The sequence below is a fragment of the Grus americana genome, chromosome 3 (assembly GCF_028858705.1).
Source record: "Grus americana isolate bGruAme1 chromosome 3, bGruAme1.mat, whole genome shotgun sequence".
Lineage (NCBI taxonomy): Eukaryota > Metazoa > Chordata > Aves > Gruiformes > Gruidae > Grus > Grus americana.
Window position 1 is genome coordinate 119,321,664 of NC_072854.1, and position 23,041 is coordinate 119,344,704.

Consider the following 23,041-nt stretch of genomic DNA (forward strand, 5'->3'; position numbering starts at 1 on the left):
ATCCTCTAGAGCAGCTAACGCCCTGGAACCTTACAGAATAACTTTAAAAAGCATTTGCTAAACGAGGAGCATAGAAATTACCTAGGTGAATACAATTAAGCTACCTGAAACGATTGGCAAATGATAGACTCTTGCAATAGCCATCTTTAAACCAAGAGCGAACTCTGACTGCGCTTGGGTGGAAAACGAGTGGAGTAGATTGCCACTAAAGGGAGCGTTGCCTTCCCAGCCGGAGGCTCATGGTGATAAAAGGGATGTTTAGAGACATCAGAGCTACACGTCTGTGTTTTTAAATTTTTGCGAGCTGATACAAATCAGAAGAGCCCTCTCGGGAAGCATTCTCAAGTACTGGGCAATTCAATATCAAAGATAAGGAAGAATGTAAGTATCTCACAAATCACAATTACGAGGATAGGCTTTCTTCAAGATTCATGAAACCATTCAAATTTTCAAAGATTCAATATATAATATTATTTATGCATTCCTTGAGCCTTCTAATCGAGGCAAAAAATTCTGCATTTCCTAAGCTAATGTGAATAAGGTAGTTTCCTTCCATATCAGAAGCATTTCACTTTGAACAGAAAATTAATTCTGTATCTCTGAAAAGGTCATTTATTTGGGATGAGTGACAGGTGCCATAAACTTACGAGATGTCACTTGTATGTCAGTTCAGCTCAACTGAACAGAAAGCAAATCAATTCAACCCGGTCAAGTATAATTACGTGATGGAGCAGGATACATCGTTTTGCATTTATTATTATTAACAATGCCACAGAAGCACTAAATTCAACAGCAATTTTGATTTGCATGAGGTCATACAGAGCTCTTCTTTCCTAAGTGCTTCCTTCTCCTGGAGTTTATGACACGATTATTACAGTATAATAATTTTATTATTTGTACTGTGATAGCGATTAATTTCCAATTATGAATGAAGAACAAATTACGAGGTCCAGTGCCAGATTAGGAGGACCAAATTTTAGTTGTAGAAAAAAAGGGTTCAAGAGGATGTGTCTCTAGGAACTGGAAGCCTGCATATGCTCACAGGACTTGAATTTGGGGCCTTAGCTCCTCTTTCTTTCCATTGCCTTGAAATTTTTTTTGTATTTTTTTATGTTTTTATGTATACAGAATACACATATTCTGGGCGAATGGTTTCACCAGCTCTAATCATCCATGGTTATAAAAACCCTCAGTGCTCACTGCTACGCTCTAAGTGTCACTTAGAGGACTTAAAAGTTGCACCACATCAATTTGTGGATGAAGCATCTGTTTTTGCTTTTAAAATAAGTTTTTGTTCATTCATCATTCTTTCATTAAAACAACTTAACAGAAATTACATATACTTTGCAATAAACTGATACGCTATGCTAGGAGCTGAATAACATTATTCAAGATTTGGGGTTTCTCCCCACTTTCTGTTATCACATAGTTTGGGGAATACTGGGTATTTTAACCCAGATGTTTCTTAATCCGTTTGGTAAAATGAGAACAACAAATGCTTGTAAATGGGATATGCATTCAATATAAGAGTCATTTCAATACATATTTATGTACTTCTATGATGTTTATAAAACTCTGAGACAAAAGAGAAAGGCTATAGAGTATAAAATGATTGATGGCAACCAGCCAAAAGCTTCAGACAAATTAGGTTAATATTGTCGATATGTACACCATAGTCAATCACAAAGTTAGGGATACGTGAAGTAACTGATCATTGCAGGAGAATTCAGAGCATCCCTATACAGGTAAAGTGCCTACTAGCCTGCAGCATAATTGTGTGGTTACATAGTAATGCTCATGTCACTTTTGTTTAGGTACGTGATGGCAGAAGTGTTCCGGTTTAATAAATGAAAATTAAGTTATGATTTAATAAGAAGAAAAACAATTAAACATAAAGATAAATCACAATGACGCAAAACAGGTAAGAAATGAAGAAGGCTGACCTCGTCGGATGTGCTGCTAAACCACCCAGCAGGCAAATTTGACAGCGTGCATCAGACTACGATTTCCTGACAGCCTTCCAGAACATCAGAAAGTACCAGGATTCCCAAGGAGTTCTCTAATCACATAACTTGCCTGGATGTTATTCAGCATAAGACATGTTTAAAGAACAAAGAATATAATTCTATACAACGCAGAATGCAATTTGTCTTATTTTGTAAGGTTCCTGCCGAAGTCCTGGCTCTCAAGGTAGTGTAGTCAAAATCAATTCGCACCTCCATTCATCGTGCCTCAGGGCTGAATGGATGCAGGCTTTGTGTCACATCTGTAAGAGCCGCTTCCATTATTCTCCAATCCCCCCAAAACAAGCATAATTCAATTGATTTTCTCTATGCCTCCGAGAAGGTTACAAGGGACAAAGCTGGGCAAAATGAAAGAGAGCAGCACCCTCCCTGTAGAGCTCTGAAAGCGCTAGGAATGGGGAGAAGCTTGAGTTAACGGAGGATGCTCGTACGCAGGGGTCCCTGGAGGCCGGGGACTGCACAGACCTGTCTTCCGAAAACTGTGGCAACAGTAATGCCAAAGGAACGTGCTTTTAGTTTTGTGGTCTTTGGGCAGTTATGACAATGGCGATTCCCTGTACTTTTTTACCTTATTTTTTTTTTTATTTAATTGACACAATGCATAGTGGACTTCTTCAGGAACCAGTTTCTTATTTTACTCACCATTAGATACCCTTAAACTACAAAAATCTCTTGCGTGACCCCAGGATCCTTCTATTTTTGAAAAACCGAACATCTTCTTTAATATAATTTTACCATCTTCACCAGAAGATTTCAAGCTACAGGCTAAACACCACTTTTAATTATTTTTATTCTTCTATCAGGAGTATCTAAATGAAAAATAGCATTTTCAAGTCCACGCTTTGAAATAAAGCATTTTAAATTTAATACTACTGTTCTTTGGGGGGGGGGGGGGGAAATCAAAACACCTAAACCAAACACATCTCGTTGTACTGAATCATGTTGTTTCATTGTTTAGATCTCAGCATTTACTGTGCATGGGACAAATCACCATTATTCTTCTTATTTATATGACAGCCTGTCATCAGAATATGAATATATCCACATGGACCTAAACAACTGTATATATAAGGAGTACATACGTGTTCCCAAGTATTCTGCTTATTCAGTCACAGTATAAAAACAGAAAAGAGAATAATTTCCTTTATTTCTCAGAAGTTGATGTAATCTCTTATAAAATTTCTAAAGCTTTTTGGATAAATAAAACATTTCATACATATAGTGAGCAACAGGAGGCAAAAATACCATTGACCTAGGAAGGTATAGACTGAATAATTTCATCAAAAAATAGTATGAACTTCATGAACTGTTTCTGCGATAGTTTCTTTTATCTGTTCAGTGCCAGATCTACAAGGCTTAAGGGATTTTACCTGCAACATCTATAGGCAGAATTATCCACATATATATTCTTTCAGGCCTGGACTCCATTAAAAAAGCTCAAAAAATTTAGATCCCATCATTCTAGGTCTTAGCACATCAGTTGAAGACAACAGTGGCCTCCAATCTAGCTTCTTCCTTACTTAAACTCTACGCTGTGGCCATGGTTTTGATCTGGTAAGCACCTATGGATTTATTCTAGTCTTTTCAAGCTTTGTGACCAAGGCCAGCAACCATGATATTCTTTCAGGATGTGCCATCAAGTGTCCTTCTTCCCTTCTGAAAAACATTAATTCGAGCAGGAACAAAATGCCGTAGAAGTTCTTGCTAAAGAAGTTCTCTTGCTAAAGAGAAAAAAACCCCACCATAGCTCATCAGGCCTGTAGGCTGATATCCCTCTGACATTTCGTTCCTATCTCCCTTGTTCTCCTTTTGTGAAATCAGCACCCTTCACGCTCTCAAATTAAATTAGACCTGCTGATCTCCTAGTCTGACATCGAAGAGCACAAATGCTCCAGGCTCAGGATGGCCCCCCCCTGCTGAGGAAAACACCCTAAAAAGCATATGGAGAGTGCACTGGGTGTTGGAAGCCAAAACTCAGCCGCCTCATTTTCCGTGTTGGTTTTCAAATTTTTCCTAATCTACATTTCTGCAAATATTTTTTCCCAACAGAAACTCTAGCTTGGGGGTGTGTGTGAAAAGATGATGTAATGTTTCACAGGTGTTAGTAAAATAATTTTACAGATGACATTGGAAAGAAATCAAATGTTTCTTAGACATTTTGAAGAGTTCCTATCTCCATATTGAGCCAGTGGTAGGGCTCTTATTTCTATACCACCCATCTGGATTTTAAGAAGAATGAGTTAAACATTTTATAATCTTTTAAAGAAAAAAAAGTAAATGATAATCTGAGCTCTGCTAGGAAAGAACACCAGTAACAAGTCAGAGGCACTGTCACCCAAACCGTGGAGAAGGGAGAAGAGAGGCGTTAGCACAGGGACTCTACCTACAGATGTCCCAAAACAATTTGCACTCTTCAGACAAATAACATGTGATGAGACAAGGGCTAAGGTCATAATTACCTACGTATTTTGTATTGAGTCATAATTAGCTGCAATATATATACTTCGCTTTAAAACAGCTATGAATAGATAGACTAAATGCCAGGGACTGCCATCTGCTCCCTAAGCCATAATTAACTGCCTGATTACGAAATACATATATATTTATCTAATTAGTTTTAATAGTGCTGCTTTTGCTGGCACTGCACCAAAAATAAGGTGAAGAAGCGGGTCCTACTGCTCGACGGAGAGAGGCTGGAGATGCGAGCAGCTCTCATGAAGAGGTGCTCCAGAAGCCAACATGGCCCCAGCGGGGGTGCGAGAAGATTGCGAAGGGGCACCCAAAACAGGGAGCTGCTGCCCACCAGAAAGTTTTGCAACACAACACCCAGGGCATTGCTAAGCCAGCCCCGCTCTGCCTGTCCCAGCACAGGGCACAAAGCTCAGCTCGTCTGGGATCTCGGACAAAACTTGTGGTACCGTAGGTGACAATAAAACGGAGAGAACCCAGGACGACTGCTGCACAGACAGCCGTAGCTGTGCCCCACCATGCACGCGCACTAACCAAATACTGCTTCTTGAAACAATTTGAGATTACTGATTATTCGAGCCCATATAATTCTATTGGCAACATAGTCCAGAAAGACTGCCTATGAAGATTGGGATACTTACCTATTTTATTTAGGGGAAAAAACCCAAAACCCCAACAAAAACCTTAATGTGTATTTTTTCCCAGTTCTCTCTGCAGTATAACCAGCGTTGCATCTGCTATTAATTTCAGGGTGAGTAGCATTTAATGCTTTGCCACAGGACAGATTTTCTCATAAATTCCATGTTTTGATTGCAACTCAGACACTTCCTGCAGGACAAATACATTTAGGGCCAGATTTTAAAAGTATTTCAAATGCCAAAGGGTACATTTAACATTGATTTCTGGGGAAGCCAGGAATCCAAATGCATCAAAATCCAGTTGTTTGGCCCAACCCCACTGAATCACTGCGTTTCCAAGGGCTACAGGCTACCTGAAGTTTGATGTTAGATTAGGAAGCAGTGTCATTATGGAAAGCAAGAGACAGCTCATACCAGTGTACACGTGGAAAGTTCCCATGAAAGGAATAGATGGCCCGCAGCTTCCCCATGCCTCTTTACACACTTTGTGATTTTGCAGGGTCAGATCCTATCTGCCAGGTTCTCACAGCACACGTTATTTACACCTCCTCTGGATGCTAGGTATCGCTCTATTTTAAAGCCTGTGCTTCCTCCCTGGAAGCAGTGAGGTCCATCCACGAGTTAGGAAGTTAACATGAAGCCCCTAAGATGCACTGCTGGGGCTCTGGGCTTCTCTCCGCTCATCTCGAACCAGACCTTTGGTAACTGAAGTTTATCCCCACAGGGGAATACCCATGCATTGTACCGAGCTGCTGTAGCAGCTTGCAGACTCCATAGCCCTCTCTGACTGTGGCCAGGAGCCCTGCCCAGCTCTGCTTCTCCCCCAGGGATTACAGCTGCCCCCTTTGAACAGCCACACCAATGCCATCACCACCCATCACCTGTTCCTGTGTCATCAGTATGAGAGAAGAGTCTGTCATCCCAGGCAATGATTTCACCAAATCCATCGTCAAATGCTGGTAAATGAAGTGTGACAGACTCATTCTCACTTAATGCCCGCAGTGGTGCCAGATGACAGCAGTGACACTGATGTGACCATCCCACAGCAGAGCAGGTACATTAATTTAGTGACACACATGCCTGTCTATTTTTCAGCTTTCTCCCTCTCCACCACCCCCTAGGGATAACTACCTGTGGATGCCATTTCTTCCAGCCTCTGGGGTTAAAAAAAAAAAAAAAAGTCATCCTCAGAAGTCCCTTTATTTCAGCAGATGGGCTGAAATCCCCTGAGCCCCAGAGAGCCCACGTAGCCGTGCCTTGTGCGTTGCTGAAGGTGGAAAAACTCTGACTGGTGTTCCCTTGCTTTTCTAGGGAGCCGAAGGCCCCTTGCAAGCCCGGATGAAATATTATTGCTCCAGTATTGTGATTATGTGCTGTACAAAGCTGGCTATATTGCAAATGACGAGTGGGAGAAGATGGAGATCACAGCTCTTTTTTGGAGGAGATGAGGGAATGTAATTTTTCAAATGGGACCAATAAAATTAGACAGTCCTCTTTAGAGCCTGTTTCCTGAATGTTGCTCGCAGCCTCTCCCAGCCTTATAACAAGACAACAACTGCTGGAATAACAGAATACAAATTTCTGTTGTTCCAGTAAATAACCTGGGACAGGCTTAATTCTCACCTCTCCTGGAGAACCTGTCAGCAGTGAGCTGAGCAAGACAGTTTTATCCCGTAAGATTAAGACATGTAGCAAGCTTAAAAAAAAAAAAATTAATTACAGAAAAACTGTGCTGTCACCCTGGGCCTGCGTCTCTGCTGAGAAACACGCAGAGCCCTGTTCCTTTGGCTGCAAGCATCCTGCTCCCCGTTCTTATCTTTATTCATGAAATTAGGATCCCATTCTGTAAGACCATTAGTTAAGCAGCTTTACTGCTCTAATAGCTTTGCTTCTGTGAGTCCTTACATCTGACTCCTGATGGCCTCTCTCCAGAAAAGCACTTAACTATATCCCTCTGCAGTCAAGGGAACATCCTCTTTGTGGCTTCATGGGAACTTCTCACACCCTGGGATTCATAACTGTGCTGTCGAATCAGGGCCTCCCACTTATCTGTCCCGTTAAGAGCATCGGGCTCCTCAATTATAAGGAAAACCAGGCAGCCACTGTATGCCATTTGTTGGAGCAATTTTGCACGTTCTGTGAAAACAATTATCACCGGTTTCTTAAAAATATATGCATATATACATGAATTATTAAAACCATCCTCCTTGTTCTGGCCCCACGACATCAGGGGTTTCTTTTTATCAGCATTTGGGCTACAGAGCTCTCAACCCTCGCTTGGTCTTAGAGAGGGACAATCAAGCGACAAGACCGCTCTTCACAATCATCTTGGATAACAAAATTGAAGCAAACACCTCAGATGGAACAAGAAGGAATACTTTCCCTCTGTTAATTTATATTTTATCACAGATTTCAATTACGCCGGCCACCGAAGCATGCAGAATTCACATGCTTCTTGCTGCTGCCTCTATAAACAAGCAGAGCCGAAGCTGCGTGTTGCCTGATCCCAACAGCCAAGCTTTCGCAGGCCCCTGCAGAATGTTTGGGCTTCCTTTGCACACCCTGGCATTGAATCGCTTTGCTTTCTCTGCCAGGTCGGATGGAGTCCTCTCCTCTCCTCTGCCTCCTCATTTTGCCACGTGACCTGTGAACAACCATCTGCCTTATGAAGCCATGGTATGTTTAGCGAGGACAGGAATTACTGAGTGCCAACCAACATTAAGACATCCTGTTTGCCACTTTTGAAGCAGATCTGAGTGTACGTTTCCCTAGGGAGAACGGCCAACCCTCCATCTCTACACAGACCTCAGCTCCTTAGAACTCCCAGCTTCCTCCTAGACTTGAGATTTTTACTGTAATCCATCTCTAAGTTTCATTTTCGCATTTTCCAGGCTTCTCTAAATGGAAAAGCTCAGAGAGGGTAGAAGCACCGACATTTAGATGACCAGAGTAATGACAAGTTAACGATACATTAATTATGACAGACTATGAGCTTTGCCATGCTCAGAAACAGCCCGCGGTGAAGGCAAGAGCAAACGCCTTTTCCCCTCTCGTTCGCTGAAGGCAAAGCGCCGCTGCCCAGAGCAAATGCCATCCAACTTCCCCGCCACAGGGGGCCCTGCCGTGATTTTCAATTGGCTTTTTGTCACCTCCTTAATCTGGAGGCCAGCTTCTTGACAGTGGGCAATGAGCGTCTAAGTGCTCTCAGAGAGCTCTCCTAGCAAGGGTCTTTCCTTAGTCAAAAATTGGATGACAGCGTGATGCCTTTACCTGTCAGCATCCCTGATACCAACCACTTTTCTCATTGATCGAGCAATTTGCTGACAAGACTTAACCAGGGGCCAAGCAGCTCTGAGCTATGTAGAGGGGGAACTGCAATAAGGTTTAGTAAAAAGCACCCAACTCTAAGTTTCTCAGGAGCTGTGGAATAAGTCTGGTGCAATATTTTATCCCCCAAACCAATTAATGAGCTGCAGTTAAAGCCGAGACGTTCTCTGGAGCAAGACCACCGAACCACAGCAGGTTCAGTTGCTTGACACCAGGGCATCACGCAACATGCTACGGACAGCTGAATAACTGTAGTCATTCCTAAAACTCTGGGATAAATGCTAAAACTGGGAAAGATGGACTAAAATTCATTGCCCTTCCTCCACAGTCACAAACAGCTCTTGCTTGTACAAGGGAAAGACTGGGTGGGTGCAGCAGCCTTGGTGCTGTTAAAGCTCAGCACCGCACAAGTTTTTTTTAGACCCTTGTAAAGTGGCTCAAGGCTCGGTAGGAGGAAGGGGAAAGTGTATTTGGTGGCTAGAGCTGAGACGCTGGTGGGAAGCCACGCGCCCTACTGCTGAGCAATTCCATCAGTACTGCCGCTGTAATAAAATTGGTAGCGCAGCAGCAAGAATTAGCTGAGATTTGTGTCCGTAGCAAGCAAAAAGCTTTGCCCCAAGAAGATTGGGTCCAATGCAAAGGGAGAACCTATTTTGCAGAATTGCAGCTCTTAGCTTTTCTTCGCTCTCAATTGGTCTCCCCCTGTGCTGCTCTGAGCGTATGCCTCCGCGCTCAGCTATTATTAATTCTGTAAAGCTGTTAGGAACCCATTCACATGGGAAATGGTGAAAGCACATTATCATCTTCATCTAAATTTAGGAACTTGAGAAAAAAAAAAAAACAAAAAACCCAAACCCACAAAACAAAACCCAAATACATGTGTCCAAGTAAGAGTGTTAGAAAAAAATCCAGGCAAACTTGCAAGGCAAAGTCCTCACTGTAACTAGAATCACAAATATCAAACCAAGAGCTAGTTTAGTGAAAAGTCTGGATTTTGTATTTTTATTATCCCACAAAAAGCAGAGGAAAAACAGGCTGGGGAGCCTCAGCACTAGGTGAGTGACAGCCTGGAAGAAGTCACCTTCATTCGCAACGCCAGTTACCTTCTTTCTCCAAAGGGAGAGAAAGTCTCAACACCTTTTGAAGGACGGAGCATGCTGCAGGTACAACCTTCCTATTTATAGTAGAGAGCAGGCCAAGGCAAATATATATGCCTTTGGTCCCCTGACGTTTTCCTGCATAACAGTGGAAATTAAGGGTTTTTACTGAGACAGACTTCTTTTATAGGATTCATCTGTGGACAACTGAAGGACTTTACTAATTCAGTCAAAAAGCACCATGCACCCATGCTAGTTTGTGCATTGAGTTTCTATCAAGTTACAACACACTTCTTTCAGAAATGAAGTTATTGCAGCTATCCAAACAAAAAAATACGATATCAGCTCGCAAACAACCTCTGTTTGATATTTTCTCTTGGACCACTGCAACTTGCTTATCCTAAATTCTGCTTTAATGAAAACCGCTAATAACTCCCCAGATACAGCTGACAAAGTGATGAGCAACACCTCCTCCACAACAGTAACAAAGAATTTTGCTAAGCTGGGAACATCGAGGGAGGGCTTTTAATACCAGTATTTGAACAGCATTAAAGGCCAAGGTCTTTCTCAAACATCTTCAAGCCAGGAGCTACAGGATTCATACCCTTCCTGCTCAAAGAGGGCATATGTGTGTCATATGGGCAGGTTGTATATTTTAAAAGCCAGGGTCCCTTTTGTTCTTAGATAATGAAATTTGTTTCTTTAGACAAGTTATTATTAAAACAAGCTCGCCATAGAATTTGAACAGGGCTGGAGACAATTTCAGGAAAAGCACAGCATTCATGTTGTGTGTAGAAAGGGCACAGTGTATAAAGCAGTCATCTGCAGCCCTTTATCTCCTCATAAAATCTATAAACCGAGGGATGGTATTTTAGAAAAGAATTGTTTGAGAAAGGGTTACACCTCAGGAAACTCAGTGGTGTTACTCATAAAGCTCTTGGTTTTTTTCCCAGAGTGGATTTTGTGCAGAAATCCAGTTGTTTTGCACAAGAAAAGGCACATTGGTAAAAACATACAAAAAAACCTCGTAACAACACCCGAGCCTTTAGTCTTTGAAATAGTAAAAGGGGAGCGATTCCTAGTTCCTGCTGGTCATTGTCCTCACTGTCCCAAGCCTCAGCCGACCTGAACTCGTGGCTACATAGGAACGCCGCCGAGCCACGCTGTAAGGGCAGCCACGGGGATCAACGTGCCATGAGACAGCGTGGGGCCTTACTGTCCTTCCCAACACAGATAACCTCATGGGCTCTAGCGGGAAGTTTTCCGGTCATGTGGATTTCTCCTCTGAAAAAATGCACTCAACAGAAATAATCTCTGGGAAACAATTGTGGGATTTATATTATTGGAGTCATTTTAATCTTAATATCAAAACAACCTGTTGGAGTAAAAAAGCTACAATAAATTGAAAACAGTGGGTTTTGCCTCTGCAAAAACTCATCACTCATCTTTGTTTGCCTTCAGGGCAAAACAGAAGGTCAACATCTATGAATTTCTTTAAGGAGAGAAACTCTTTTCTCAGCCCTCTCTTAATGCCATCATGTTGCCAAAGCTACAGGTTAAATGAAGTTCAGCGACCTGTGTAATCAGAGGTATAACTTACAGAAGATGCAACTACTCCACACCGCATCTGTAAATGGAGAACCTGATTTCTCTCAGGCATCGTCCCTTTGGGTCTGGAGAGGCACCATGCCAAAATGCTCCTCACCAGCATGCATCTTTTCCGTCACCATAGCCCAGGTTTCCTGGCTTTGCCCTAATAACAACTTGGACAAAGCGACTACAGAAGCCTCTGTCTTACAGTGTGGAAATACTTCCCATGATATCTGTAGAAAATTGCAAGGTCAAAAGCACAGAAGAGGAAAGACTTGAATATGATGCAACCTCCAGTTCAGAAAGCCCTGTCTTGCCAAAAGCGTGCAGAGTGCACACCAGTACACATGCCCCACTTCTCCCACCATCTCTGAGCACAGTGTCAAGTGAGTAAAAAAAGTGGGGGGGGGGGGAAAGGTGGGGAAAAGTGGTTGTTTTGAGAAGCACAGCTTGCATTTCGCCTAGGGTCCTCCAGTGTCACACGCTGTTCACAGGGACCTGCTTTGCCTGGACACTGCCAACCCGGCTCCTAAACACTGCTTTTCATTTCTAAAGCACCCTTCATCAGTCAGGACAGCTGTACAGTTAATTTTTCCACACGGATCATTCCCACTACACGTGTACGATGCTGCCTTGCAGTCAGTGGCAAGTAACCACATCGGATTTCCTACTGTCCTGTGGAGGGCAGAGGCTGGTGTGGGTGAAGAGAACTCCAAGCGCATCTGATGCGGGAGAAGGACACCGAGCCCAGCTGGTGAACCAAAGCACCCCAAGGCTGGACCACTTGAAACCTCGGTTGAGGAGGATGGTATCTTAAAATGCTTCCAAGAGGGAAGACCTCACTCAGCACAGAAATCCAACCTACAGCATCTCTTGGCTCCATCCAGTCACGAAGGACAGGTCCAACCAGCCTGCGCATTTCTGTCCTTGCAATATTCAGCCAATGTGCTCACAGCTGGGATTGAATCCCTATCTCTGCAAGGTATTTTTGGGTCCTTTCTGGCCTTTGAGAAAGGACCATCACACAGTGCCTCTGCAGTCGGAGAGCGCTGGCAGAGGCAGGCACAGCTTTCTGCTCTCCTCCAGCTTGCAGCAAGGCAGATTGAGGGACTGACCCTTGGACAGAGGTCTTGCAGTCCATGGCTGGCAGAACTGGGGGCAAAGGCAGCCTCTCACTTGTAAAATTAGATCTGCCTGCAGTGCTGTCAAGCATTACGGCTTTTGAAGAAAGACAGAGGTGTGGTGACATACCTCCTATACACATGCACAGAGGCAGAATATTGCTTTTCACATAGAAATGGCAAACGTAGGACAGATCCATTAATTTCTATTCTTTTAAACCATCCTGAAGACCAGAATGAAGCCCTATCCCTCCTTTAAAAGACAAACTTACCATCTCCACAAGCACTTGCTCCACGTTGCGGTCATCTGCATGTACCTTGCACAGGAATCACCCCACTGGGGTGGGCTCCTGTCGTGGTTTTTGTTAGCAGCATATGAACAACACCCACAAATAATTCAGTATGAACAGTACTAAGGTTACCAAAGCAAAGTTTTCAAAAGAAACTCGGTGCCAGAATTACACCTGGCCTCTATAGGCTTAAACCACTCAAACCCAATAGTTTTTAATTACACTCCCCCTTGGTGATTACATCCCAGCAAGGACATGCCACCATCTCCATCCTCTGCCCCAGCTTTTCCCTTGCAGGTGCAGCAGGATAAGGCAATGCCATACAGCTCCTGCTGCTCCCTGTGTCCAGCCACAGCAGTGCTGTCCCTCTGGGCCATCTCACGTTTCCATCTTCTGCGTTCACCCTCACCCTGCTTCTTCCTCCTCCTCATCTGGGAGGAGGGAAAATAAATACCTCTTACAACCGCTTTACTACACAGAAGGACTATGCTCCCTCGCCCTTATCTTGTTCCTTGAGACAGCGAGGACGTCTCCATGGAGCTCAGCCCGAGGCAGATTTTGGGCATGGAGAATGCCAGGTCAGACATGGAGAGCTACAAACAGCAGTGAAGTCCAGGGTAGACGCAGGTAGCTCCCATCTAAGGCAGGCAACATCAAGTTTAGTTACTTCTTATAAGAAATAAAAAATGCGGGAAGGAAATTTGCTTGTTGGACCAAACTTTGTCATTTTGCAGCTAGCTTGAGAGCACCAAATTGAATTTAAAAATGCTATTATGAGAAAGGTTTAAAAAAATATTTTTGGGGTAGATTTAGCCATAGGGACAATTTTAATTTTCCCTGGGCCAGCTCGCTCACTCTTCAGAGTCAATGTAGATGAAAATAATTTACAAGCTTTAATGAGGATACTGATTTGCAAGGTCCCTTCTATTCATGTGAGTGGGGAGGGGGGTGACAGGGGAAGGAGCCCTGAGGGCTGTGGCCAGAGCCTTCCTTCTTAGAGGGTGTCAACCTTCGTGGGGCACAGAGAACCCACGCTGGCCCGGGGAAGGCGCACAACGCAGCCAGCCCGGGCAGTCTCGTCTATCCCAGCAAGGATAGACTTCCGTGTTTCCAAACAACTCACCATCTAATTTGTACTTATGCAAAAGAGCTGTCCCGTAACACAAATCATCAAGCAATTAACATTCAACACTTCAGCGAGACTCTCCGTTGCTTGTTGTTGAACTATCTTCAATGCCATTAATGAGAGCTAATTAAATCAATCAAGTCACCGCCGTACTCAAACATGACTGTAGTTACTGAACCTGTATCAGATCGGGAGTGTTTTCTCAGGCACTGTAAATATCAAGATGCACATTTATCATGCTGTCCTTCCAGCATACATCTGTTCTCACTGCTGCGTGTTTCATTTATCATATGTTGTCACCGTCCCTACCCCCAATACATCTAGGTGTCAATTAATTCTTCCCCGCGCAGCTCAAGTGCATCGTACTGAATAATCTCTATCTTAATATCTATCCACAAGCTCTTCTTATAGGGGAGCAGCGCCGCTCAGCCATGTCTCTTAAATTACGTGACTGTGACCGTAACCTCTCCGTTTCTGTATTGAGAGTTATTCAAGCCTCAGACCACCTCCACACATTTGGATATTTTTCAGGTGAAGCGATAGAGGTTTTGACTCCTCTCTCCCCCCCTCCCAGGGCTTGGCAGGAGATTTGCAGCACTGTTTGACAAAATAAACTTTTCTGAGAAACGTTGCCAGGAAAACCCTTCAAATGGGTAATTGCTGTGGACCTTCAAAATGCTTTTTATAATTGATGAGTATCCAGATAACAAATTTAGCTTAACATTTGCAATATTAGGCAAGAACATTTTTGCCATACCACCAGCCGATGTGCCTACCGCTCCGTTACCAGGAGCATGCAGGGGGATGATAGTCTTTTTCTAAACAGGAGCAGCGTCTCTCATCATATTATAACATTTGGTCTCTATTTATGTTTCCACTCTGTCTGGCTAACTCTCCTTTTTATTTACAAATCAGCTATATTAACGTGCTTTAATTTCAACACTAGTTGTTTATTTCACAGATAAATCAGTTGGCAAAAGGAAAACTCACCCTAACAGAAAGCAGCACCAGCTCTGACACCATATATATATTTGTCATTACTTAAGAGTAGATTTAAAAGTAGTGGGTTTTTTACTTCACAAACATACCTATTGGCATTTTCCATGTTTTAATTATAAAAACACTGACTTGCAGGTCAGACAGGGAAGAGTTAACGCACGCAGCATTAATTTCTTGTGCACCCCTTGGCCATGGTGCATCCCCTGCCCTGCCACTGTGGAGAAGAGAGACGGGGCGAAGCCCCTGCGTGTGTCCCAGATGGAAGGACATGGGGGAAATGCACAGGAGTCCAGGCATGGAAGCGGGGTCCCTGTGAAGAGCCACACCAAGAACCCAAAGGGAATTGCATAAAAATCCTAATCCGAAACACCAAACAAAAGCAATTAGAAAAAGAACACCTCGTTAGAGCTGGCAGCAGCGAGCCACAAGTCAGAATCTAATGCACTTTATTCCGAGCGTATTTAAGCAAGAGGCATAATTGCCTGGATGAATTCACGGGTGGTTTTGCCCTAGCTCTGCAGCCATGTGAGGAATTACGGGCACATAACCCTCGTGCCTCAATTTCTCTGAACTTGGTGCCCTGGGGAAAAAGCAAAGTAACGCTTCAAATCAACTGCCTTACGCTGGCGTGAGACAGACTTGGGCTGTACGAGGATGAACAGGGGATCGGTTCTTATCCCTCTGCGTAAAAAGCTTTCAAAGCCTCATCTGAACACTGCCAAAGACACACTAGGAATAATAATTTGGGTCATTATTATTAATTATTATAGTGGCATGTAAGCTCCCAGTAGAGATTAATGCTGGGGGAGTCCCTTTTCACCCATCATCCAGCTGTAAAAGGATCCAAGAGGTGAAATCAAGGCTTTCCCGATAGCAGAAGAGATGACAGAATATCATTAGGCATTGCCATACACAAAAGCAAGCAGCATTTTCAGTCTCTGACCTCTCTGGGTACAAAACCCAAGAGTTTCTTTCTTTCTTTCTTTCCTTCCTTCCCCAAAACCCAATTTCTTCTACCACCGAGCAAAGAAAGTTAAAAGTGCTGCAGAAGAGACGAGCAGAGCACCTCCCTGCTGTCGCATTGCTACCCACAGAGCAGCAGCTAAGTCTGCACTAGGAAAACATTCAGGAGACCTGATCATGAAATAGAAAAATCTCAAAGAAAAGGTGGAAAAATCAATGTATTTGCAATATTTGGTTATTCTGGTTTCTTGCATTTTATTGACATACTCCTGCCAATGTCTGAAAAAATTGGGGTTTTGCCAGGCACCCATTTTCTATTGTGAAAGTCATATGGGGCGGGGGGGGGGAAATCAGCCCTTGCAGTGATGATCGCAGAGACGTGGCATCCGAAAACCAAGTCGCAGGTAGCGCTACATCTCATAGAGAAACTTCGGTCCTGACCCCCAGCACATCAGTGAGCTTGTCAAGCCCCAGTACAAGTTCCCCCTGTGTCTTTGGTCCTGCTGCAGCAGTTTTAAGGCCCTGGCAGACTTATTTAGCAAATAAATACATTTGACTGCATGGGTGTCTCCAACTTCGGAGAGGATCAATGAAATTCTTTCTTTAGAGGAAAGAGTCTGATGAAATCCTTGGTTTAATCCACCTAATATCATTTAGCTGAGTAAATTCATGTGACTAAAAGCATTCTGTCACTTAAATGCATTTCATCAGGCGCACACATGTAATTCTGGTGACAAAGTGATTTTTGTCAACAAAATACTGCTTGGCACGCATACAGAAGTTTGTTTAGCAGCGAGCGAGCACACAGTAAAGGCAGGAATCGGATCCTGAAGCTGATGCAGTTATAAAAAGACAAGAAGGAGAGAGAAATTATCTGTTTGGTGCCAGACTGTGGGAAGTAGTTTACATGAAAGGAGAGGGAGTTTACAAGGCAACATCAGCTTCCTACGGGCCTTTAACGTTAGCGTAATTCAAATCATCGATGCAGAGCCGTGGTCACATTGCATGGGTGTTTCGTTTCCTACTCTGCTTTTGATCCTACAGTCGGTAGATCTGTTTAATGTGTTAATTGCAAGCTCCTCTGGTCTTTATCCAACATTTCTTCTGTTTATTGGTGTGTCTGGCATCAGAAACATGCAAATAAGGTGACTGAATTCTTTTGCCTTTCACATATCACCGCGCCTTCATCTAATCTGCTTTGAAATAGCACTAACAGCTGAACCTCAGCCTCAAGTCTGCAAACCCATGGATATCTCAAGTAAAATCCCGCTCAGTCCACTGCATGGGATGCGAGAGTCGTGGGAGGACTATTGCAGCCCCCAACCAGGCTGGATCCCCAAGGTGCCGGGTGCTGCCTCTGAGCAGGGAAGGCCAAACCAGACCAGTGCACTGTGCGTAGGGCAGCAGCTCAGGAGTCCTGACTTTCCCAAGGCAGCGTTGTGCAGTTCCGGCTCCCACCCTGAAGTGCAACCACAAAGGGGATTGATTTACTCTTCAGATCAACTTTAACAGGGTGTTTTGTTAAGTCAGAGCCCAAATCATGCCCTAAGACCGGAGAAGCTATTGATACCATGTCAGGGTACTCAAGTGACACTGCCATCGGGGGAAAATCAGGATCTGTGCCAATATGAGTATTTGCAATCATCTAACAGAAAACCTACCTGTTACTACATTTCACTGGCTTGGTGCACGGCAGTTCCCACTAACACGCTGATAAATGGCTGGGTTTTAGGCATAGGAGGCAACAGGAGACCAGATTGGAGGAGGCAAGGAGCAAGAATCACAGGCTGAAGGTCTGTGGCCAAGGGCAGGTCAGATACAGCGGGAAGCTGGGTGCTGTATGAAGTAATTCATGAGTATAGGGAAAAGAAGAAAAAGCAGACAGGGAGGATAAAGCTGCTCAGTGCTAAAGAAGTAGAGCTACAAGGGGCAAGACACAGGGGAGCAAGGAAAAGAGTTTCCTACAGGGAATACGGAGCGCACGCAAATACAAACACGCAAAAAGGGGGAGTGAAGTTAACAGCAGAGAACAGAGCTATTAAACATCATCTGTCCTTGGGAGATGCTGGCAGACAGAGGAAGGAGGAAATCTCAGAGCAGCTTTATTTATTTGGTGGAAGCGCTTTTGACTTCCCAGCTGTGCAAGAGCTTGAGCAGGAACCTCCAGCCGGGGAGGGGCCGTGCAGCGCACGCCGGTGTTTGCACATCCGAGTTAAAGCAAAGCAGCTTGTCCTGAGCCTTCAGGGCGGTACGGAAACGTTTTTCTTTCCTGCTTCCAGAGGTCAACAGAGCAGCTAGGGAAAGGCTTCCAGTGTGCCGAGAAACAAGAAAAACACCCTTCGGTATATCTCGAAACCTTATTTGTGACATGAAAGGACATCAAGGTTTCTACAGGAATTAGGAGCCAAGTTTTGCCTGCCTCCTGCTGCGAAACAGCTTGCTGCGTCCCCCAGGACTTGCCATTTTCTTCTACGCCTTACAGCCCCATACAGTAGTTTTTAGAGTCACCAGCACATCTCTAGCAAACCCTCTCTCTAATTCCTGCATTAGGTTCTTCACCGCTATAAAAATTTTGAAGCCTTTGAGCTGTACTTACAGTTAGGAGTTTGCAAGGGAAGCTGAAGTGCTCTGACAGGAGAAGCTTAACCAAAAAGCCCTGTTTTTCACAGTGGTACGCTTGGAGATGTACATCTGGCAGCAGGGTTTATATACCCGGGTAATTATCATCTAGGAGAGAAATTAAATTAGTCTCATCCTTCTCCCTCCACAATAGCACTTGAGCTGAAGCGGTAATAAAGAAAAATCTCATGAACTAGCCATTGGCCACCGAGTCATTTGTCTGCTATCGATCCGCAGTGTGATTTAATGGGGTGGAAAAGCAGGTACAGGAGGGACGTTTTGTCCCTCTCTAGGTTAGAGAAGCCCTTGCTGAAGTCTCATCTCATCTTTACGGGCTCCGCTGGCCCTACCTTGTCTCCGCCGTGTCAACCTTGTGGGTCCCCAGCTTGGGGCCCTCCTGGTGCCCTGGGGAGGACGGCTGCTCCCTGAGGGCCAGCACTGCTCACGAGAGGAAAGTCCCTGCCATTTGTGAGAAGGGGAATTTGTTCAATTCTGTGCTCAGCTGCTGAACCTAAGAGTCTGCAGGTTTAATCTCAGCCAGCCACAAAATGAGGAGAGGTTTAACATCCATCAGGCAATTTTTACAGACTCTCACGCCCAAACGTTTACCTTGGAAAAAGGGTTTGCTCTTACTCTGCTTGCTGACATTTGCATTCTCTACACCAACAAATGAAAACTGAAGCCCCGCCACAAATCACCTGGAAATTTATGACTATTGTCATCAACAGGAACTGCAAAATTAAAACCTAAGACCCTCCACCCCCCATCAGTTTTGCTATCCACAAGCCCAGCTCTGCCTAAATCATGCAAAAGCCATAAAAAGGAGCCGCACATACCAAACTATAAATCCCAGCTGTCCTGTCTCCCCAGCTTAATATCGAGTGATAAAGATGCCCCAGAGTTTATATGGCTGCCAGTGCTTCCCCCCCTGCTGATCATATACATAAATAAAACCACAATGATCTCATCTGAGTCCCTTAACCAGCAAAAGCAAGTGCTAGGAGCCCCAGCTAGTCTAGCTGGAGCGACTCACAGTGATTTTTGATTGAAGCTGACTATTAGTGGATACAATTAAGATGCCGTTTCAGTTTAAAGATGAATTGGCCGTGCGGCGACAAATTGTGAATGCTTATTGCTGCCACGCTGAGGCAGGTAATCAGGGAATGAAGTTGTAATTGTGGCACCTCTTGTTTTGCTTCTGCTGGAGCGCAGAACGTGAGATTCAATTTAACAAACAATTTGCCACACGGCTCATCCCTGCTGGGTGGGAAAGCAAAGCTTGCTGGCAAGGCTCCCTTTGAGTTTTGCTCCTTTTTAAACCTGTTATAAGCAAAACTGGCACTTGCTTTAACCTTTGCACCGAAGCAGAAAGGAAGAGGAGAAACCCAGGAGCATCGCTGATGGTGTTTTGAGAGCGTATCGCAGGCTTCATCCAGAGATGATAGAAACCAACCCCCCACGCAGTGGAAAGAGTCCTCGTTCTTTTGATGCCTTTTGGGTCTTTGCAAGCTTCTCTGGAGAAATCAGAGGGCAGCTGGGCCGGCGTGTTGGAGTAGCAAATGTGGACGTGCACAAGCAGGGAGAGATTTATATGTGCTGAGATTTGCTCGCTCTCTGCAGGAGATTCGAGCTAGAGACACTGGGTGATCTTAAAGCCAAATGTCCTATTCCTCCCCAAGGGAGGGAAGGATGAACTGAAGCAGTAGCTACATATGGATTTGGCAGGTCCTCAGCAGCCTGCCTCTGAACTGCTGCAAGGGAAGGAACGCAGAGACACGAGGCAGGTCTCGAAACGCTGTTTTGCCTGCATTGAGGAAACAAGCGTGAACTCCTTGGCTATAGCCTGGTTATTACAGCAGCTTTGCTTCCTTGGCTGTGTTTCTGAAGCAAGCACTCTGCAAGGGAAGTAATCTTCTTGTGGGGAATCAAGAGAAATATAGTAATTTTAACGGGCATTTTACTTTCAACAGTTCCACATCTGTTCAGTGCTAAATTAGAAGCCACAAAACCCCCTCATATTTCAATTTTATCTCAGCAAGATTAAGTCCTGGGAAGCGTTAAATGCACATACACACTCTGCATCCTGCTGCTGTTGGTGCTTCCTGGGTCTTCACTTGCTTTTCTCCAGTTAGCTGTTTCAGGGCCTAAGAGGCTGGCATTTAAAGGACTCCAAAAAGATGTTAGCGCCAGAGATTTCCTGGACCAGATTCACAGAGCAGAGCTTTCTTGGCTTCACCTACCTCTGTTTGGGATCTGTCCTTCCACACAACCACTGCCTCCAAGTTTTGAGTCCAGACTCAGCTCCTCCAACAAGGCCAAGTACGTAGACACGTTATAGCTGGTCATTACGCATCCTTCCCGCTTCACTGCTGTTAGTGATTAATAATCAAGCAAGTCACTTAAACTCATTTTAAACCCCAAATCTCAGGGATTTTATTCTGTTTCTCTAAGGCTAAACATGGGCTTACGTGTTCTGGGATCTCAGAGCCAACCAGGACCAGTTGCTCTTGTTACTTCTTCAGGATGTAGACATTGGACCACATTTTTGGTCAAAAGGAGAACAAAGAAAATTGTCCCCTAGTTGCTAGTCAGACCTAGCTCAAAAAACGAGGACATCAGCTGTCACATAGATCCCTCTATCAGTTTGTCTGTAAGTGGCTCTCCTCCCTGCAAACACGTGGGAATAAGAGAACATCAAAGAGCACAGGGGAACGTTTAGTGGTTGGTAACTAGAGAGGCTCCAACAGAAATCTTAAAAAAAAAAAAAAAAAGAACAAGAAAGAGTATCTTCTTTTTCAGAAGTGCTGCTGGTCATGGTCTTCAGAGAAGACGTTTTCTTGCTTGCAAGCACAATACAGGATTCAACATCAGTTGGATCCAGCTCTTTGCTGCTCATCAGCCTTGGAAAATCCCCAAGGGGGGTTTCCAGGCAGCCAGCAACAAAGTCTGATGGGGCTTTAGGCAGGTGCAACTCAAAGGGGAGAAAGAGCTCATCTAATTAGATTAAAGTTTAGTATTTTGGATGAAGGCAGGCTATCAATGCCAAGAGCTGTGTGCTCTGGCAAAACAAGAAGCAGAGAAGCACAAACAAATGCTTCATAATTTGTACTTGAGGGACGATGAGAGTGTTTTTCTTTAAAGGGAATGATTGCACATTGGGGAATGCTCCTCTTCAACACCTCCCCACCACCAGCCAGGCTGGCTTTATCACAGAGCTTGCCCTTGCTCAGATGTCTTGCAGGAGACTAAGTACTGGCTGAGATGCGATATCCATTACAGAGCTATCATTCTGAGGCAAGATGATGCCTTATTAAATAGCCACCATTGCACCTTGAGGTTTAGGTTGTTGCTTGGTTGTCACAGGACTGATGTGGATACCCTCCACTGGAGTGGCACAACACACTACAGAAAAACAAGACTAACCTTGCTCTTCAACATCACTCTCACCTCTCCCCGCTGGATAAACTTATTCTTTCAGACAAAGAATTATTCACAGGTTTCCATTTCAAGGAGCAGAGAATGAACAGCAAAGCAGTGTTTGGACCCATCCCAGTGCATATAGCAAATGTAAAGCTTTTGGGCTGGTCAAATGAGAGTTTCAGGTGTGCTGATTTTGGTGTGAAGGCTGCACCTTGAGGTAGCTCCAAGCCCTGGGAGCAAGGGATACTGGAGGAGGAGCTGCTGGAGCTATTTAGCAGCTGGACAAGGAAAGCAAAGGTAGTATGTTTGGTTTGTAACCCCTGCCTGCCCCTTGACAGCTAGACCTGCTCCCTGGCCACAGGTTGGGATCTGTGACTTTAGGTCACTGGGGAGGAAGGGGACAGATGTGGTAATTCATAATGTCTCCTTCAGGCTGCCCCAGGCATCTAACACAGGTGCAGATTACAAGAAAGAGAGGCGTATGTGTCCCAAAAGGTACCTATCCTTGATGCCCCAAGTTGGCTAGAGATAGACGCTGCAAGTATCTTTCCCTTCCGACAGAAGCGGGTCATGTTAACTGCTCTGCTGTACATCCAGGTGGGGAAATCAGGCAAAGAAAGGTCAAATACCTCAGCTTGCAAATGCTTGCATAAATACTTAATCTCTCTCCTGTGAGCAGTCTCACCAGCTTCAATACAACTGTAGATATTTTATAAAGAAGAGGAAAGATCTCAAACCTGCTGTCTGCCTCCAAACGGATCGGGAGGAAAAGGGACAGAGATCCCAATCCCCCACCTGAAGCAAACCCCCAGTTCACACTAGCCTTCTGCAGCATAACTCCAGCACCAAGCCTGACAGGAACATCGTCACCACAATATCTTTAGTTATACAAAACCCCATCAGAGCTCGAGGCTCTCTGGTTTTAACGCACAGAAAGTTACACTCACATTTCCTGGCAAACCGCTCCAGTTATCTCAGGCCTCAGACACAGCAGTTAATGCTTTCCAATCCAATAAACCATCACGGAAAGATGCTAAAACAAAATGTAAATGAACCACACAAAAAACCCCATCAAAAATCTTACCCCCTTCAGGCTTGCTCCCTGCAACATGGGTAGGTCACCAGGCTCTGCCCAGAAGATGCTGTACTCCTCCCACCCAGGGAAAACCCTGCAGACTCCCCAGCCCACCACCTGAGGCCACTTGAGTCTCCTAAGGACACAAATTACGCAGCCCTGAGTCCATCCCCAGCTCCACCTCCTCCAGCCTTGGCCAGCTGCTGGGTGATTTGGGAGCCCCTCATCATCATCAGTGAGTGGGAGCTGACGCTTGTGCAGCCTGGAAAGGTAACACCCCAAA

The 23,041-nt window shown here is 44.5% G+C and overlaps 1 protein-coding gene across 7 annotated transcripts in view; it reads right to left on the bottom strand.

Annotated features, from left to right (window-relative positions):
• The window catches only part of SPTLC3 (serine palmitoyltransferase long chain base subunit 3), a 203,407-nt gene that overhangs the window by 178,228 nt on the left and 2,138 nt on the right, over positions 1-23,041 (bottom strand). For 5 of the 7 annotated variants that reach the window (XM_054822630.1, XM_054822631.1, XM_054822626.1 and 2 more), the window contains exons 2-4: positions 22,631-22,716; positions 20,504-20,632; positions 18,241-18,371 (exon numbers count right to left, since the gene is read on the bottom strand). The exons of 1 other annotated variant lie outside the window; for it this stretch is intronic. The gene's annotated coding sequence lies outside the window, so the exon portion shown is untranslated. The remainder of the gene's footprint in view (positions 1-18,240; positions 18,372-20,503; positions 20,633-22,630; positions 22,717-23,041) is intronic. One more of the 7 variants, XM_054822627.1, reaches the window with a different exon arrangement.